At 56.4% G+C, this 6,756-nt stretch overlaps 1 protein-coding gene across 1 annotated transcript in view; it reads left to right on the forward strand.

Moving 5' to 3' along the window:
- Positions 1-694: 694 nt before the first annotated feature.
- NR5A1 (nuclear receptor subfamily 5 group A member 1) overlaps positions 695-6,756 on the forward strand; it is a 29,951-nt gene continuing 23,889 nt past the window's right edge. Inside the window, exons 1-2 of the mRNA XM_019658778.1 lie at positions 695-700; positions 2,747-2,752. The gene's annotated coding sequence lies outside the window, so the exon portion shown is untranslated. The remainder of the gene's footprint in view (positions 701-2,746; positions 2,753-6,756) is intronic.

The following is a 6,756-nucleotide window of genomic DNA, read 5'->3' on the forward strand; positions in this document are numbered from 1 at the left end:
AGCCTGACTCACATTCCCATGAAGGCAGGCCACTAGGAGGCAGGAAGAAGGCAGAGGAACCCCCAGACTGGACCCACTCAAGGACTCTAGAGAGAGTCAAAGAGATTGAAACAGAGGAAAACAAACTGGGGACCTTCCCAGAGAAAGGCTGAGAGGCATGAACAGTGATAGACACAGATTCATTGTGACAGAGACAAAATTAGGTGCTGAGACAAAAGCAGAGAAGCAGAGACACGGCTGCAAAGGGCTGGGGCCAAGAGGGCAACGGGGTGACTGAATGGTTGCTCCTGACCACCTCCAAGTACAGGCCCCGTCTCAGGCTGGGGGGGGGTGCACCGGCTGCATGGCTGAAGAGGAATGTGGGGAGCAAGGCTGGGTCACCCCTTGAGGGCCAAGCGTGTGCGTTGTGAGATAAACTACTCCAGCAAGCGGCCCCAGCTGTGCTGCACACTCCAGGGCATGGCGGAGAGGCCCAGGCCCAAGGCTGGAGTCCAGCCCTGCCAGACGCCCATCTCCTGAGGCTCCACCAGGCCTCATGTTCTAGAAGGTCCCAGGTCCCTCAGCGCAGTCTTTGAGGGCTTTGCAGATGCTGCCAGTGGCCCGATCATACAAGAGCAGGGTGAGTCCCAGGAACCTGTCAGCCACAGATCCTTCCTTCTCCTGCTCTGGCTGCAGCCCTGGCTCAGGTGAGGGGCCAGGGGTCACTAAGCTGACCAGGCAGAGCAGCAGCTCCAGCAGACGAGTATGGTGGTGGAGCAGCTATGCACAGGACCATGAGCTGTCCCCATGTCGCTTTGTGCATTCATGTGCACGAGTGTGGGTCTGTGTGCATGTGCCCTGGGCTTCCTCGTATGTGGGGGTGTGCAAAGATGTACGCATCCACATGTTGCCAGGAGCCCCACTCTGCCTCTGCAAGTCCCTGCACAGTCCCTTGAGAAGTCGCCAGAGGCACCTGGTCTCTCCCACCCCCCACCAGGTGGTCCAGCCCCAAGAGCCATTAGGCAGAGGCGGAAGAGCAAGCAGGTCTATTGCCGTCCTCCGCCCCCCTCCCCACACTGCAGCTGAGGCTCCCGCTGGCCACGGCCTTGACCCAGCACTATGGACTTCTCTGACATTGGCATCGGATCTGAACATCTGGCAGCAGGCTGATAAGGGGTGCAGCGGAAACAGCCTCTGCTGCTGCCAGCAGCCCCGCCCCCTCCGCTGCCCTGCGAGGGGTCTCCAAATCCATACTCCTTCTGCCGCCAGCTCTGAGCCCTGCCCCGCTTTCTTTTCTTATTTTCTGTCCCTCTCTTTTCTCATTCTCTGTCTGTCTCTGTCTGTTTCTCTCTCTCTCTCTCTCTCTCTCTCTCTCTCTCTCTCTCTCTCTCTCTCTCTCTCTCTCTCTCTCTCTCTCTCTCTCTCTCTCTCTCTCTTTCTCCTTCTCTCTCCTTTTCTCCCCCTCCCCACCCCATTTCTTCTATCTGAATTTCTCATTCCTTCTCCCTGTTCTCCCTGGCTCTCCCCCTCACCCCCTTATTTCTCCTCTTTCTCACCCTCTCTCCCCCCCTCCATCCTTCCCCCCCCCTCCATTTTCTCTGACCATCTCTTGGTCTGTTATGCTGTCAGTGGGTCTCCTTTTTCTCTCTTTTCTCATTTTCTGCCTCATTTCTCTATGGTTTCTTTTTCTGTCTGTCTGTCCCCTCTCCATTTCAGTTTCTGGGTCTCTGGTTTGTTTATTCCTTGTTCCACCTCCAGGAAGTAGGCCTGGCACTTTGGGAAAGTCCCCACTTAGAAGAGAGACCCTGGGCTGTGCTTGGGGATGGAGGGAGGGGGCAGCCTGGGTCAGGACTACACCCTTCCTCCCTCCTCTCTGGGTGGGTCTCATGGCCTGGGACCACCTGGGCTGGAGCTTGAAGAAAAGGACTAATAGGCCACCTAGTGTCATTGGCAGAATGGAGAGGACTCTGAGTCAGCAAACCCAGGTTCTGAACTTCCAGGTCTGGATTCGTATCCTGGGTCCATCACACCCTTGCTTTGTGACTTTGGGAAGACACATCATCTCTGAGCCTGAGTGTCTTCATCTCTCAAATGTTGCTCTTGGGAGGTGAGGGGGAAAATACCACTACCTCCGAGGATGGTGGAGAGGGTTGGAGACTGGCCACAGGTGTGGACTGGTTAGCAGGGAACCCAGCACATAGGAGGCATGTTTGTGTTAGGGACTTGCCATTCCCAGCATGCCTCATCCTGTAAGGGTGAGGGCCAAAACGGAGCGGCACAGAGGAAGGGGATGTCAGTAAACATCCAGGGTGATGAGGGGTGAGGAGCGCCCAGCCTGAATGGTGGCAAGTGACGGCCGACTGCCTACAGAGAGGGCGACAGGACAGGAGGTGCAGGCAGCACGTGGGGGCCTTTGGTACAGAGGCAAGCATTCAACAAGCGCTCACGGATGCTTGCTCTGTGCTGGCTGCTGTAGACACAGATAAATCGGCACTGAGCCTTTCCTTGAGGGTTCCCCAGAATGGTGTGAGTCACTCTCTCACAGAAGGACAAACAGTGTTCAGGATGATGTTGCAATCTCAGACTCGACACAGAAAGGGTCTCTGGGGACAGACTGCCACTCCTTCAGTTTATCTTCTGTGTTTTGCCAGCATTTATCGAGCACACACAGCATGGCAGGCTGCCACTGCATGTGTTACATATATTGTATCCAGTTTGCTCCTATTATATAAAGGGGATGTGAGACCCAAAAAGGGGAAGTGACTAGTCCCAGGTCACACAGCCAGAAAATGGCAGAAATGGCATTTAATCCAGAGTCTCGCCACTAGTTCCTTAGCAATTCTCCTTGTTAGGGGTCAAGGCCTTGCCAGGCAAAGCCAGGCTGGCTCTTTCCATGGCACCATGGTGTTGAAAGACCCTGTGTATCATGCTTGAGAAGGCAGGTGAAATGGTTCTCATTTCACAAACTCTTCCATCAAAAGAAACGTAAAGGACCATGACCACTTGTTCTTGTTGTTGTTACATGTATGTGACATGTTGGTGATGTAGGGTGTTTGCTAGGGTATTTTTTTAAGTTCAGAGGATGAGTGGTATTAATCCAGAAACAAAATCATTGCATTGAAATGGGAGACTAGTTTCGTTCAGCCATATGCAAGAGAAGTATATCTTGTAAGAACTTCTGTGGGTGAAAAGACATAATTAGGAGGTCACGCACGTTGAGAAGTAATTTGTACGTTATGACATAGGTCAAATTAGAATATGTTAACCAGTAGAATCGGTTAGTTAGGGCAGTCAGTAAAATTACTGTCTTGTATGTATTTTCACACACACACACAAAAATGTTTTAAGTAGCACAATGACAAAGACACACTAGGTTTTAAACATAGTTGACTTCAGTTATCCAGAAAAATCCCTCTCGTCCCAAGCCAAATAAGTGAAGTATTCTATGTGATTTGCCCATTTCCTCAAATGAAGAAGGGTGTGGGGGTTCTCAGCAGTGATTGCCACATGGTCCCCCTGTGCCCCTGCCCATCCCCCAGGATGAATGGCTAGGAGGTAAATCCTGCAAGGACAGAAACTTCTATCCTTTTTTTTCCCCTTTTCTCCAGCACCTGGCACCTAGTATGTGTACTCAGTAAAGGTGAGATGAACAAAAGAATGCACAAAAGAGGGTGTCATGCATGTGAGACGGGCAGAACAGAGTAATCTGTGCCCAGGACATTTCAGGACATTTCAGGCCTTGTCTGGGTCTGGAGACTGGACAGGGACAGTCCTCAGCTGCAGTGGGAGGCCTGACCTTCTAGACAAACCCTCTTCCCTCTACCCTGCCCTATCCTGGCCTAGCTACCACTTGGCCGAAACCGGGGCCACTGTAGCCAACCACCTGACCCACCCTCAACTTCTCCAGCTACGGACTGGGAATCAGCAGCCCATGGTGGGTGGTGACGTTCAGAAAGCCAGCGTGGAATGACCACAGTCAGCTCACCTGCTTGCCTTCCGTCCCCCTCCTCCTTTCTTCACCTTCTGGAACAGTAAAATGACCAGGCCAAAGTCGCAGGGCCATCTGGTCAAGTCATCCATGCCCCTGCCTCCACGCCAGTCCGACCTGACTCCACTCCCATGTCTGGGCCAGACCGGACCCCGCCGGGCCAGGCCCCAGGGAGGTAGTCATTCAAGAGGAGAGAGGCTGGGCTGCAGGCCGGGTGGGGGAGCCGCCCATAAATCAGGCCCCACTCCCACCCAGTCGCTAACAAGCGGGGCTGCCTACCCGCCTACGTGGGGTCCCTGCCTCTGGGCTCCCACAGCGGCCTGGAACAGCCAGCTGGCCAAGGCCTCCAAGAGTGCCTTGGCCTCCGCCCCCACCCGCGGCCCCCAGATAGATAGGGGTATTTTTTTTTTCGTTTTAGAGAAGAAAAAAAATAGACCTAAATGAAGAGAAACACCAACAAAGAAAGAGAGAGGCCTGCAGAGTCACGTGGGGGCAGAGACCAATTGGGCCGCTGGTGGCCCCCCCCCCAGGGCGGGGAGGAGGAGGACGGTTGGACAGAGCCAGCCTACTGTCCGCCCGCCGCCCGCCGTGGCGTGAAGGAGTTCCGTGTGCCCACGGTCACCGCTGCCCCACCTGGGCTGCCGGAGCCTCCCCTCGGACCCCCGATACCCACTGTCCACCTTCTTCTGGTGTGAGAGCTCGCCTTCCGCTCCGTAAGTGAGGGCCTGGGCCCAGGCCTCTAATGGCCAGCCTCCGTCCTCAGTGCCTCCCTGCGGCCTGGGCTGGCCACTGCCTGCTCTACTGAGTGACCGGTGCCCGCTGCTCTGGGCAGAGAAGGGGCCGGGGATCTCCCCAGACCTTCCCTCCCATCATGCTACCCCCTCTTTTTCCCTGGACAGCTGATAGGAGGAGCTAGGCCTATGGGGACAGGCTCTGTGGGGGCTTGGGGTGTCCTGCTGTCTATGGGGTGGGGGGGCAGTGTTCACAGGGCTATGTTGACCCAAGCCTGGTAGTCTGTGAGTGTGTCCATGATCCCTGGGTCTCCCTGCCTGCTCGTCTTCGCTGTCTCTGTGGATGTCGCTGAGTCTTTGTGTGGATTCCGTCTTCAGTGTCCGTCAGTCTGGGGTCTGCGGCTGGACCAGGTCAATGTTTGCTTCCCTGGGCAAGTGGGTGAGGGGCTGTGGTTCCCCACATGAGCTGGAACCTGAGGCTGAAAGGCGACTGCAACGGAACCCGGAGGGTCAACCCAAGTACCTCTGGGGAAGAGGAGGGTTAAGGAGGAGGAGGAAGGGGAGGACTGGCTCAGAGCCCAGCCCCCACCCCACTTGGTCCCCCAGCCCAGGCCCTGTTTCCACTGCCTGGGTCTTCCTCAACAATGTCCAGGGGACCCCAGTGGGCTTTACCCTAGAGAAGCTGAATGGAGACCCCTGCCAAGCTGTCCCCCTCCAATCGCCTTCACTTCCCCTGCACAGGAGGTGCTGCTCCTGTGCAGTTTTCCACTTTCTGAGGGCCCCTCCCTGATGAGCTGTTCAGAGGCAGTAGCTCCCCACTGCCAGCTCTGGCAAATGCTGTTCTTTCTCAGTGCCTAGGGGTGGGGGTTGGGGGTGGGGTCTGCAACTAACTGTGGCTCTGCCTCTCTGTCCTCCCACCTCACCAAGATTCAACCACAGAATCTCTTGGAAACGCAGAACCCCTTATGTAGTAAGTAGGGCCCATCGTTTTCATTTCATCTAAGGAGAAACTGAGGCTCAGAGAAGCGAAGTGACCTGCCCGAGCTTGCACAGCAAGTCCCCAGCAGATTCTGCCCATCATTCCGCGGGGAGAGTGGTCCGTGCGGAGTCTCCGGCCTGGCCATGAGCTGGCAAGATCAAGGCCCCCGCTCCGACCAAAGTGGGAGGCCTCCGACCCCGGGCTCAGAGGAAGCCGGCTACAGCCAAGGGTCCGAGCCTTCAGATCTGGGCTTTTGGGTCGGTTGTGTCGCTGCAGATGCATAATTGCTGTATTTTCCGTCTTGAAGATCGAGGCTTTTTGGCCTCGCTGCTCTCCACCCTCTACCATACCCTAGGTGCCCGAGGGGGGTGGCGGGCGGCAGGATGCCAGGTGGCCCCTTCTCTTGCGTCTCAACTTTTTCATCTGAAAAACGAAGAGTGACCGGGCAGACGTTCCCTAGCCCAGAGCGATAGCTCAGCCCGTCCCCGCCCAGGGAACCGGTTGTCCCCAGGGCTGCCAACCTCTCCCTTCCCCTGCCTCCAGCCCGGTTTGAGCGCAGAACCCGAGCGGGGAGGGGCTTCTCCTGCCCCGGGCTCTGTTCTCCCAACTCCCGCACCCTCGTTCGCTTCGGGTCCTCACCAGACCTCGGAAAAATGGGGTGTGGGATGACCACGAACCCCATTTCCAGCCAAGCAAACTGAGGCCCACGGAGAAAGGGTCTGCCCAGGTCTCCCGGATGGATACTGCTAATCGCCTCGCAGTACGCGCGCGTGCTTTGCTCACCACCCTTCGGTTCATTCGAACGACCACCCTCAAGGAAGGCCAATCATCATCCCACTTCGCAGATGAGCAAACTGAGGACCGGAGAAGGGGGGGTGTGTGCTTAAATTTCTAGTGAGACTTGAACCCGTGCCTCGGCCACGACCCCGACGTTCGGCCTTACCCACGTCCACGCTGCAAAACGACCAGCGCCCTTAGCGTGGCCCTCGCCCCAGCTAAGCTGAACTGGCAAACAGGGGCTCTCTTCCTGCGACCGCCAGCCAGTGGCCCGAGCCTCCCAGGCGCCCAGCACCTGCCTG

This window comes from Hipposideros armiger, unplaced genomic scaffold (genome assembly GCF_001890085.2).
Source record: "Hipposideros armiger isolate ML-2016 unplaced genomic scaffold, ASM189008v1 scaffold_290, whole genome shotgun sequence".
NCBI lineage: Eukaryota > Metazoa > Chordata > Mammalia > Chiroptera > Hipposideridae > Hipposideros > Hipposideros armiger.